This window comes from Hemibagrus wyckioides, linkage group LG09 (assembly GCF_019097595.1).
Source record: "Hemibagrus wyckioides isolate EC202008001 linkage group LG09, SWU_Hwy_1.0, whole genome shotgun sequence".
Classification (NCBI taxonomy): Eukaryota; Metazoa; Chordata; class Actinopteri; order Siluriformes; family Bagridae; genus Hemibagrus; species Hemibagrus wyckioides.
In genome coordinates this window covers 109351-122598 of record NC_080718.1, presented here as the reverse complement: position 1 = coordinate 122598, position 13248 = coordinate 109351, and the positions used below count along the sequence as shown (strand labels likewise).

Sequence of the window (13248 nt, the reverse complement as noted above, 5' to 3'; positions counted from 1 at the left end):
AGTATACCAGTAATTGTTAAGAAGTTTCTGTCAGTTCACATTTCACAATACAAATCAAATCCAGCTCCAAGAACAGATTCAGGGTCTAAGGTGATCTGTTATAAAGACGGTATAAGCTTTCATATAAGCATTTCTTTAATGTTAACTAATGCAGTAAATAAAGTAAGTTAACAGAGCCTTAATGTAAAGTGTTATCACAGTATGTTTATATGGTTTATTACTCACATAAATAATTGTAATGTGATAAATGTATTGATTATGTCCACTGAAAAAAAAAATCAGCTGAATCAGAATAAACCTAAGCTTTTAAACTTTATTTGTAGAAAACATTGTTTTCCTTCTAGGATTAAGCTCTTATTAATCCTCAATATTCATAAATGGGGGCTTGTGCTCTAGTCATCTCTTAATTTTGTGTTAATTATATCTTAACACTATGCACATGCTGTATCTGCATCACACAATTGTCACCCAAATGAGGATGGGTTCCCTTTTGAGTCTGGTTCCTCTCAAGGTTTCTTCCTCATACCATCTAAGGGAGTTTTTCCTTGCCACAGTCGCCTCAGTCACCTCAGGCTTGCTCACTTGGGATAACATCTAGGACTGTTTGTCTGTTTATATGTTTGTTGTTTTCTTATGTCATTTCTCATGTAAAGCTGCTTTGAGACAATGCTCTTTGTTAAAAGTGCTATACAAATAAAATTGAATTGAATTGAATTGAAATTGAATTTTGGACGAACAAAATTTGCATTAGTCCACCCTCACAGGTTTTTTTTTAACATTTCACAGGCTGAAAGGCTGAATTTGTCAAATGTCAGATTCACTCAATCACCGCAAAACAAAAGACTTGAAGAAACCAACTCGGGTAAAACAACAAATCTACGCATGGAGTCCAAAATTCTGTGACCACATTAATAATCTGGGATTTTTCTTCAACTGCATTTTTTCCTCTTTAAAATATAGAAAGTAAACAATAGTTATTTTAAGATTCTGTACTCTTTCTAGGTGTCTATTTAAAGGTGAGATTTTCCTCATGTCTGATCTTTTTTACTGAAGCATGTGTTCAAGTGACACTGATGCATTTAATCTAAAATGGCTTGTAAGGTTTTGCATAAACTTGTGGTGTCCATGCAGCTCAAATGCACAAACTCATTTAAAGCAAAAAAGGCAACTTGCTAAATGCTAGAAACTCAGAAAGGCATCTTGCATAAATTTAAAGATTTTACTTCAAGTTGTCAAATAATATAATCTGTAAAACAAATGAATGTATTAAATTAGAAAAAAATGCAAAAAAGAAGCATTTTTCCTAGTGGTCTCAGACATTTGGACCCCACTATATATTTTATTATGGCCTTAGCAAGGCTATAAAGTGTCCACCTTTTATATATTTCTTTTCTGTTTTGTACATTCCTTATTTTGAAGGCTAGTGTATTAATTTAAGTGTGTTCATTTATGACAGAAATGGCCTCAATGTGTCTTAAAATGTCCTTGTTTTGTCTGTGCAGGCAACATTTATAACTGATTCCAGGTGTTTTGAGGAAATGCATCTCAAGCTCTGACATACTGCTGTGGCTGAAATTGATCTTTAAGACACTAATGTACATGGAAGTTGCTGGACAAAGCTCAGTCTGATGGTGTGGTTTTAGATCATTTGTGGCATATCTTGCTTCTTGTCATAGATAAATGTGAACTGTCTGAAAATGGAAAAATCGTGTTGGCAGTAGGACTAAAAGGCAACTGTAAGCAAACATTTTGATCAGTGGAGTTGAAATAAAGCTAATCTAACAGTTAGAACAGCTGTCCTGTGTTGTAATTATTTTATTGTTCATATTCTTATTATTAACATGAGTTAATCATAATGGACTTTTTACTGGACAATGGCAGCACACAGAGCGCTTACTCTAAATAAATTATGTTTATTATTATTTTTGTGTGATATGGTGATGGAGTTCTAAGTAAGAGTGTTTTATATTCTGACTCACATGTCAACAGAAACAGAAGCTGAATAGATTCTGTATGAAGCCTTAAAAAATAATCAGACATGATCTTCCATGAGTGCATTCTCTGGACATCAAATAAACCCAGACACACCTCATATTTCTGCCCTTTAGATCTGGCAAAACGGTATAGAATAAGTTATTTATAGTTATAGTTAGTGCTGGTTTATACTGGTTTATACCAGTTAGTGCTGGTTATACTGGTTTATATTGGTTAGTGCTGGTTTATACTGGTTTATACCAGTTAGTGCTGGTTTATACACAGTTTATACCAGTTAGTACTAGTTTATACTGGCTTATACTGGTTTATACTGGTTAGTGCTGGTTTATACTGGTTTATACCAGTTAATTCTGGTTCATACTGGTTTATACCAGTTAGTGCTGGTTTATACTGGTTTATACCAGTTAATTCTGGTTTATACTGGTTTATACCAGTTAGTGCTGGTTTATACTGGTTTATACCAGTTAGTGCTGGTTTATGCTGTCTTATACCAGTTTATACTGGTTAGTGCTTATTTATACCTGTTTATACCAGTTAGTGCTTTGTGGTTTCGGTATTAGAAAAAAATTATGGCTGCTTTCTAGACGTCCTAAACAAGTATGTAATTTTCTGCAAACCTGTCCCTGGGTCATAAGCCCAAGAAAAAAACATGATTTTGAACAGTGACCAAAATTAGTGAGAGGCTAATCAACCCACTATAAAATAACTTGTACTGATAGGTGCTGTAAAATATACTCCACTTGTTTGCAGCTGGTGTTTTATTATGTAGTAATAGTTGCAGTGGTCTGGGAAAATACTGGACTAAAACAGATGGATTTCAAGAGGAAATAATTTATCTGGGTCTGGGATCTTCCAGTGCACAAGTACCTTTATTTGTTTTTATTTATCATATTTTTTATTCACTGCCCTTGAGCATGAAGTTATTTAATTTCTGACCTAAAATGTTAGCAAAATACAACAGGTTTAAGAAATGTATGCCAAATACAGATTTGAAGAATTCAGACTGAACAAAAGTGAAGCAAACAGATTTCTTCAGCAGGGGGTATCTGTCTCGTAAGCTGTTTAGTGAAGAGTAATTCTGCAGTATGATTAATGCTGTCACACCTGACTAATGGTGTCTGAACTCAAGCGACCCTACACTTGAATAAATGAGGGACACTGTGTCCACCTGTGTCCAGGGGGTGATGTTTCACACTGAGGGTCTGAATTCATCTATCTAATAATCCCACTCCTAATCAAACCCAGCCTTAGATATGATTTAAATTATGGTAGAATAACTATGTTACTCACATGGGAAATGTCTCAATCAATAATGCTTTACCTTATGGTCCCCTTAAATGATATTATTTAACATTAGTTTACATAAACAAACCATGTATGTCACTATTAATATACACCATAAGCAATGCTAACAAAGACTAGTATTAGTTTGTGTGTTTTCTTTTAATGCACATTGTTAGCAAAATTCAGAACTGAGGTGGAGACCAAAGTTCAGTCATTTATCAACATTAAGCAACATGCTGTATTTAATATACCCTAATTTATGAGGACTTGTTTTAGTCGTTGAATAAAACATTAGTCACTGAAGGTGTATTTCATTAACATTTCAATAAATGTCAGTTAAATCATGTGTTAATGTACTTTGTTAAAAAATCAAGTGCAGTTTAATTATGCTGAAGCTCATGCTTTATTAATGTTAACTAATATTAAAAATCTAACCAACCTTGATTTTTGTGAACAGGATTTTTATTTATTTATTTATTTTGGAAAACACCTTAAAGGCTACTGATATTATAAACTATTTCTTCTTAAAGAGTAACCTTGAGAGTTCAGAGTAACTGCATTATAAATGATGTGCTACAGTGGTGTGATTTGGTGTAAACTGTAAATCCACATTTTTAGTCCTCTACAATTTAGATTTTCAGATTTTTATCTAAAGATTTCAGACTTTTTATACACAACTGTGCTCTGGATGCTTAAATGTAAATGTGCAATTCCCCAAATGTTACAGATTTTTCTACATTTTGGAAACAAACTTTCCAAGACTACAAATATCTGAATTTTGTTTGATGTTATTTGTTATTTTTCACATTTTAGTAAACCTTAAAGCTTCTGAAGTTCTTTAAAAAGGATTTGTATATAAGTGAAAAGTTCATTTAGTGTTGTGTTGCTTTTTAAAGGAAAATTATACAGACATACTGATGACTAAAATAATCAGAATGAGACGGTAATAGGAGCAAATGAAAACATTTATTAAAGTAAACTATATAAACATTATACAACTATAAGTTTATTTACAACAATATTATTTGCAGCTACTATTTATACTAATTACTATTTGCTGTTATCTAAAAAGACAGGGATAGAGGGATAGATTGATAAGGGACACTCTATGAGGGATGAGGGATATTAAAACTACTCCTTGGGTGCTGGGTTTACTGTACAGACCTGTAGGGAAGAAAAGAAAATACTTTAATATTAAGTTAATCAAAAATAAGAATAAAATTAATTTCTACTTACGTGTGGGGAGCTTGAACAATGTATAGAAAAGAAGTGAGGGAAAAGAAATGGAACAGAGGAAGAAAAGAGGAATTGGGGAGAAGGAAGGACATTGCTCAGAGCTTCCACAAAATGTCCATCATCTTCTGGACACGCTGTCTGAGGAAAGGTCTCAGTTTGCTGGATAAGGCTGCTAGGTCTTGGTAGAACTCCGGGGGCTGAGTAAACAGCATTTCAGCAAGATCTGTAAGCTGGTCCTATAGACAAATGACATCATCACTATCATAATCCAACACAGTGTCACTGAGTTTAGGATACAATACTGAGAATCACAGCATCAGAAGATATTAGACACTTACAATAAGCATTTTAAAGTAGGTCCTTGCTGCAGGCTTCCACATGTCTACCTCCCACATGCTGGTGAGTGCAAACATGCGCTCCAAGAATCCTCCCTTAAGCTTTAGGAAAGAAAGACAACAAGCTCCATTAATACCATGTCATATCAGGGTTAACAATATGGAAAAATAAAATGAGATGAAATAAACCAGGTTCTGAAACTACATTCAAGCATGGCTTTTAAATCTCCTGATAAGACTCTTACTGTCTCAGGTATTGAGCTGTTTGTGAAGTAGCCGAATAGAAGCAGCTCGAAAAAGATGTCCACGAAGTTGTAGTGGTGGACCTGCACAGAAAAGAAAAGTTCCAAAAAGAAATTAGCTTTACATAATGGAGTCCTGTTTTCAATCACATCAAAATCTTTTAGATTTAAACATTAGTCATGTTACGCAAGCATTTATAAGCTTACATAGGACCTGGAGAGCTCTGCTGCAATCGAGTCCTGATAAGAAGGAGTCTTCAGGAAATGAATCAGAGCCTCGTAGGCCAGCTGTACACGACCTGCATCCTGTTAAAACAAACAAACAAAATAATCACTTTGGCTATAGTTTTCAACGTGGAAACTCATTTTAAACCCTAAAATGAAGCAGTATGTAAGCCTCAGCATGTCCAGTACTTTACTAAAGATACACAGATGATGTATTACATGGATCAAATGTCCAACTACTTCATATCCCAGAGCCCTAGGGTTATCCTAAGGCTGTGATTGTTATAAAATTAGCTTTTGATGCTTGTTATTTTAATTATTATTCCTTAATTACTCATTACCACATTTATTTAACAACTGCATCATTTTCAAGCCCAGTAACTGAAAGTATGTTGCACAAGGAAACAGTCTATCATCATTCTGAAGTCACCTGGTTGTTAACTGCTGACAGACGCATCACAATCTTCTTCCCCATAACGAACAAGAAGTTCTGATTGTCGATGCAGGTAAGATGAATCTGAATATAAGACAGCACACAATAGAAAATTAAAGCAGAGTGGACTTTACCTGAGTAAAAACAGCAGCTAAACAAAGGTTTTACTCACAGCAAACGCCTCATGGATCACATATCAGTTACCCCTCTCTCTGTAAGATGGTCCCTAAGAAACAAAAGATTTACATGCTTAGTGTATTAAACATACATTACACCTTCATACCATTAAACTATGAAGATAATCGTACCAAGTAAAGGGCACCTCCATCTCCTCCTGGCTAAGGCTCTCCTCACTCTCCTGAAAGACACATTAGCAATAAATCATTAAAACTCACACAGTAAATGTTACAGCCTCCCATTCAGGGGAATAGCAGCATATGTAGATACACATCCGGTCTGAAACACAGAATTACCTCAGAGTTGTACTGTTCCTCTGAATCACTGTGGGGAGAGTCAACCTGCTCCTGCTCCCAGGTGGAGATGTTCACCTGACCATCTTTAGCCACATGCAGGAACGTGCAGGACACCAAGGTTCGCTGTTAAATTTTAAAAAAAGAAAGAAAAATTAACATTCTAGACCCATATGTTTACAAAATTTCAAGAGTTACTATCTACAATACAGACTTCATGAAATTGAAATGAGCTCTGTAACCTTCCCATATTCAGCCTTAAGAGAACAATTTGAAGTGAACACAATTAGTCACTGCAACTAACAAAAGTTTTGTGATGCCACAAAAGATAATCCCGCACCTGTATGGCAGTGAACTGGTCCTCGATGATGGTCCGATAAGGGAATCCCTGCAAATGACAATTAGCTGAAACTCAAGATCTACTTCACAAAAGTGTTCATCTAATAATCATTAATATCAATTCTCTTCATCAGAGTAACAAAGATGGTGATTACCAGCTGGTCGAAGTAGCGCGTCTTGGTGGTTTTAAACCAGCAAAAACGACTCTCAGGACCCCTTATCATCCCGAGGAAGTATCCCTTAACGTCCACTGCCTAGAAATAGAGAAACCAAACTAAACATTAGAACTTGTAAAGAAGGATGTGTGTGCTTGTATCTCAGCTGTAGCACTGTAGAATACCCCAGACAGGAAGGTAAAGGTGCGTGCAGAGAGGAACTGGATATTTTGCCAGGCGCTGATCAGCTCACCAGCATCGAGCCTCTGTGAAATGAAGAGCATGATGAACATAACTGCTTCCTATCACAGCGATTTTATAATAACACAAGTAACATTCTCTCGCTTTCTTTACAATCAAAACAACCCTGTGAAATCCAGTGATCAGCTTTAGTAAATAAATGAAAGGTTTGGTTACCAGAAGGATGGGTGAAGATTCCTGGTCATGTTCTTTTGGCAGCAGCTGAAGGTTTGGCTCAACGACCTTAAAACACACAAACACAATTAGTAACTGCCCCTTACCTGAACCCCTTACCTGAATGCCAGGGAAACCGTCCTCACAGTTGTTATGGTAAGGGAATCCCTGCAAACGACAATTAGATGAAACTCAAGATCTACAACCGCATTTCATTTAAGTTCTCTTTTAATAATCGTTAAAGTGGAACCTCTTCATGAGAGTAAGAAATACTGTGATTACCTCGAGCGTCCAGCAGTGTGCAGTTTCATGCCAGCAGAGACGACTCTCTGGACTCCTTATAAACCTGAGGATGTCTCTCCTAAGGTCCACTTGCTAGAAAAAAAGAAACAAAACTAAACATTAGAACTTGTAAAGAAGGATGTGTGTGTGTTTGTATCTCAGCTACAGCACTGTACAATACCCCAGACTGGGAGATGGAGGAGTCTGCAGTGTTGTAGTCAACATTACAGCAGGTGCTGTTCAGCTCACCAGCACTGAGGGGCTGTGAAAAGTAGAACATGAAGATCATTAGTGCTTTTTATCATAGCAGTTTCACACTAACACTTTCAAACATTCTGTCACTTGTAAAACCGAGCGATCAGATTTAGTAAATAAATGACAGGTTTGGTTACCAGAACAACAGCTGAAGATGTGGGGTGAGTTTCTGTGGGCAGCAGCGGCAGGATTGGCTCAACAACCTTAACGCGCACACACACACACACACACACCCTTAGACAAAAGCAGCCTACACGTTTCAGATGTAGTTGAAATATTTTACTGACACCTACCTGGAGGACTGAGGGAGTATCTGATGATTCTCCCTGCAAATCCACAGGTTCTGCAATAAATGAGTTTCATGTAAGTTCAATTACAATTAATATTTTCTGTTAAATCTACAACATTAAAATGGCCAAGTTTAATAATTAGTAGATAGGTAGAGAGAAAGAGAGCGAGAGAGAGAGAGAGAGAAAGAGAGAGAGACCTTGTAAGTTTTCCTCTCCTTTCTTTCTAATGCTTAAACCTTAGTGAGTTAGTTAGCTAGTTAATTTGTGAAGAAACAGACTAATTGTAGCATTAGTAGCTTGAAGCTGGGGAACAATAGTCTGTTTCGGGTGCGGAATAAAGGAAAAAAATGGGGAAGAAGGGGAAAGAGAGAAAAAGAGAAAAAAGAGAAGAAAAGAAAGAGGAAGAAAACAAAAGAGAGACAGAATGCCACGTGTGATTTATATACGCCTGTTTTGTAAATTTTTATTTAAAAATGTGCTTTTTTACAAACAAATCAGTAAAAATTCAAGTCCCCCTCCCATCCACAGCGACCCGGCTCGAATCCCACCTCAGACAAGGATTAAATATTGCATTCTGTTTTGAAATGGCAACTGTTAGTCTACAGAAACAGTCCTGCTATCAAAATGAGTCAAGTTCTAAGTCCTGTGTAGTTAATTGACTTCGATTATTTAATTATCTGCAAAATATGGCTTCTCAGTACGACCTACTGTTAGAAATATTGTCTTTTTTTTTTCAAAGATAAGAATAATACAGCCCAAGACACACACCATAACAATATACATAAGTGATAAATTATTATAAAATACTAACAAAGTATAGAAATCTATAAACGAAAAACTATCAATAGTTATATTATTAAATATAGATTTAATAATATAAATTTTAAAAAAAGTTAAGGATATTCGGCTTTCGGGTGAAATTTCAGGATGCACCTAAAATGCACTATAACCTTTACAGGTGAACTTAATTTGACCTTCTCTACACTTTTGAATGCACATGTCCAACTGTTCAGTGTTTCAGTACTTTTTGCATAACTTGCTGTTTTCTAACAAGGTGCTTAACGGCAAAATTCACAACTGGTGTTTGATCCATGAATTGACCAATACATTTTCTGGTTCAATTAGAATTGGTATTTAAACAGTCCTCTTCATCATGCTGTTTACATTTTGACATCATGAGACCAAGACCACACCTAACAATTGACCAACAGTACCTCGCCATTGCGAGGCTTCAAACAGGATGTTCTCAGAGGGAAGTGGCCACTGAGCTTAGAGTGTCACAGAGTGTCATCAGCAGGTTGCAACAGAGATACAGAGAGACTGGAAGAATCACAGAAAGGCATAGAAGTGGACGTCCTTTGTCCACATCCCACGTTGATGACCGCTTCATTGTGAACAGTGCCCTGCGGAACCGGATGATGAATGCCACTCAACTCCAGGCACATTTAAGGGAGGTAAGAGGCACCCAAGTGTCATGTCAGACCATTTGAAACCGTTTACATCAATGTGGTCTGCATGCTAGACGACCTGCAAGGGTACCTGACCACACCACCAGGCACAGGCGTCGGGCCAGGGAGCATTTACGCTGGACAAGGGACCAGTGGACCTCAGTGCTGTTCTCTGATGAAAGTCAATTCACGTTGAGCAGAAATGATGGCTGCCAACGATGTTGGAGACGTCAAGGAGAGCGCTATGCATCAGCCACTGCTGTGGTGGTGTTACAGTCTGGGCAGGTGTGTCTACTCAATACAGAACCTCCCTACATCTTGTGAATGGTACAGTGACAAGCCAATACTACCTGAATAACATCATTAATCCAGTCATTGTGCCCCTGCATGAACAATACAGGCCTAATTTCTTCATCATGGACGACAATCCTACAGCTCATCGAGGTCGCATCATTAGGGAACAGCTGCTGGAGGCTGGGGTACCTCAAATGGAGTGGCCTGCACTTTCTCCAGACCTCCCGGATATCTAACAGCAGCAGACACTCCCCTATTTACATCAATGGGTCTGAAGTAGAGCGTGTCTCCAGCTTTAAGTTCCTGGGTGTCCACATCTCTGAGGATCTGTCCTGGCATCTGAACACCTCAACTCTGTTTCGGAAGGCACAATAGGGTCTTTACTTCCTAAGGAGACTGAAGAAAGTTCACCTATCCCCCAAGATCCTGACCAACTTTTACCCCTGCATCATTGAGAGCATCTTGACGAGCTGCATCACAGTGTGGCATGGCAGCTCCACGATGTGTGAAAAAAAATCTCTGCAAAGGGTTGTGAAAACTGCCCAACGCATCATCGGCACCCAACTACCTGCCACTGGGTCTCTTCCCCACAGTAGATGTCTGCGCAGAACACACAAAATAATCAAAGACTCCTCCCACCCGAGTCACAAACTGTTCAACCTTCCATCCAGGAGGAGATACAGGTCCATCCTCACCAGAACCAGTAGGTTTAGGGCCAGTTTTTTTCCTTCAGCCATAAATCTACTGAACTCTACACTACACCGCTAGGACACTCATGTCTTTCTACACTTACCACTTTACAGTTCTGCTCCACTCTGTACATTCTGTTAATATAATATTTTTCACTGTTAAACATTCTGTTGTACATTCTGTTATAATATAATTTTTTCTCAGTGTGTAATATAATTATTGTACATATTGTCCATTTCATAGATTACACCTAGTATTATCTATTTGTCTATCTATTTATATACATTTACATATACTATATTTATACATACTATATAATATATGTATATTATCTGTTACTGTTGTACATACATTTTACATAATGCACACATTTTTAGCACAATTATAATTACACCTGTCACTTTATCTACTGTAAATATTACTTGCACATACTTCTCTATGCACACTCTGACATAGCCTTATTTATCGATGTACATATTTACATATTTATCTGCACCTGTTCATTGGCAGAATTTCTACTATTTGCACTGGTAGATGCTAAACAGCATTTCATTGCTATGTACCTGCACTCTGCAATGACAATGAAGTTGAATCTATCTATCTATCTATCTATCTATCTATCTATCTATCTATCTATCTATCTATCTATCTATCTATCTATCTATCTATCTATCTATCTATCTATCTATGCACAGGGTTTCACGCTGTCCACCAGGCGCCTCAAAAGCGATGGGCCAAAACCTTCAGATGCGAACGTTTGTGTGCTTCGCTGCATGTCAAAACCTTTCCATAGGACAGAAATACCTGTTCTTGTCTAGACCTGATCGGTGAGCAGTACACCCCGTATGGCTCGCCAGCTCATCACTGTGCAAACACATTCACGCACTCGCTCATACCTAATAGCAATTTGTTTCAGCTGATCCACCTACTGGCATGTCGTTTGGAGGTGAGACGAAACCGGAGAACACCGGGTGTACACACACGGGGACTCCGGACAGACTGCAAACTTGTGACCCTGCAGCTGAGAGGTGGGACCTCTTTTAAGTCTTTTGAGACAGTCTGTGCAGACATTCTGTTGATCTTAAAGTGAATTTGTTTAAACTGCTGTTTCCTCAGGTGTAACTCATCCGGAATTGGCGTAAATCGGCACTAGAGGCCAATCCTGGGTGCTGCGCCCAGCCGCACGAGGCCCACAGGCCTGTCCAAGTCTCCCTGGTGGTCTAGTGGCTAGGATTCGGCGCTCTCACCGCCGCGGCCCGGGTTCGATTCCCGGTCAGGGAAACGAGCTCCTTTTCGCGCCCGGCCAGAGCTAGCGGCCGCAAGAAGCCGATGCACTGAAACGGCGCGTTTCCCAGAGGCTGGTAAAAGCCGTCCTTCGAGCCGGATTTGAACCAGCGACCTAAGGATGTCCATTTGTAAGCACCTACAGTCCTCCGCTCTACCAGCTGAGCTATCGAAGGGAGGGCTCAGAGCGGCCTTTTGGCAGCGACCTGGCAAACGGGACCCCTGGCGATTTTGTCTGTTACGAGCCACGTAGCGCAGCGGTTTCAGGGGCGCTAGGCCAGATTTACTGGGGCCTATAAACGTGCTTGTCGATGTTGGACCCTTCTTCACCGACAAACTTTACAATCCCGTTTGCAATCTCAGGTTTCTACGCGTGGCCGCCCTCGCCGGTGCGTTGACTTAAACTAAGTAAATACAGAGAGGACCTAATGCGCAGGGTTTCACTCTGTCCACCAGGCACCTCAAAAGCGATGGGCCAAAACGGTCAGATGTGAACATTTGTGTGCATCGCTGCACGTCAAAGCTTTTCCATAGGACAGAGATACCTGTTCTTGTCTAGACCTGATCGGTGAGCAGTACACCCTGCATGGCTCGCCAGCTCATCACAGGGCACTGTGCAAACACATTCACGCACTCGCTCATACCCAATAGCAATTTGTTTCAGCCGATCCACCTACTGGCGTGTCTTTTGGTGGTGAGAGGAAACCGGAGAACACCAGGTGTACACGCACGGGGACTCTGGACAGACTGCAAACTGGTGACCCTGCAGCTGAGACCTCTTTTAAGTCTTTTGAGACAGTCTGTTGATCTTAAAGCGAATTTGTTTAAACTGCTGTTTCCTCGGGTGTAACTCATCTGGAATTGCCATAAATCGCCACTAGAGGCCAATCCTGGGTGCTGCACCCAGCCACACGAGGCCCACAAACCTGTCTGGGTCTCCCTGGTGGTCTAATGGCTAGGATTCGGCGAGCTCGCTGGGGCGGCCCAGGGTCGATTCCCGGTCAGGGAAGCAAGCTCTTTTTTGTGCCCGGCCAGAGCTAGCGGCAGCACACAAACGGTGTGCTTCCCGGAGGCTGGTAAACGCCATCCTTCGAGCCGGATTTGAAACGGCAACCTAAGGATGTTCTTTTGTAAGCACCTACAGTCCACCGCTCTACTAGCTGCGCCAAAGTTCAATAGTCTGCTTCGGGTGGGGAAGAAAGGAAAAAAATGGGGAAGGAGGGGAAGGAAGAAAAGAGAGAAGAGAGAAGAAAAGAAAGAAAGCAAAGGAGAGACAGAGTGCCACGTGTGATTTATATGCACCTGTTTTGTAATTTTTTTAATTAAAACAAAAACCTACCAATATTTATATTATTAAATATATATGTTGAAGCACACACCTAAATAAACTTATAATGATAAAACAAAGAATACATTCAAGTCAGGTCAAGAATCTTTTATTGTCCTTTTGACCACATATAGCTGATGCAGTACACAGTGAAATGAGACCATGTTTCTCCAGGACCCTGGTGCTACATAAACAACATAACATAATTACAAAACACAGAGCTAAGGACGGAAAGTAAGCTGTCCTAGCT

At 39.2% G+C, this 13248-nt stretch overlaps 2 non-coding genes across 2 annotated transcripts; one reads left to right on the top strand and one right to left on the bottom strand.

Annotated features, from left to right (window-relative positions):
• The first annotated feature begins 11596 nt into the window (after positions 1-11596).
• Positions 11597-11668, top strand: trnae-cuc (transfer RNA glutamic acid (anticodon CUC)). Its single transcript has one exon. It is a non-coding gene; the product is annotated as a tRNA-Glu (tRNA).
• Positions 11669-11758: 90 nt separating this feature from the next.
• On the bottom strand, positions 11759-11847 carry trnay-gua (transfer RNA tyrosine (anticodon GUA)). Its single transcript is given in 2 exon segments — positions 11759-11794; positions 11811-11847. It is a non-coding gene; the product is annotated as a tRNA-Tyr (tRNA).
• Positions 11848-13248: the final 1401 nt, after the last annotated feature.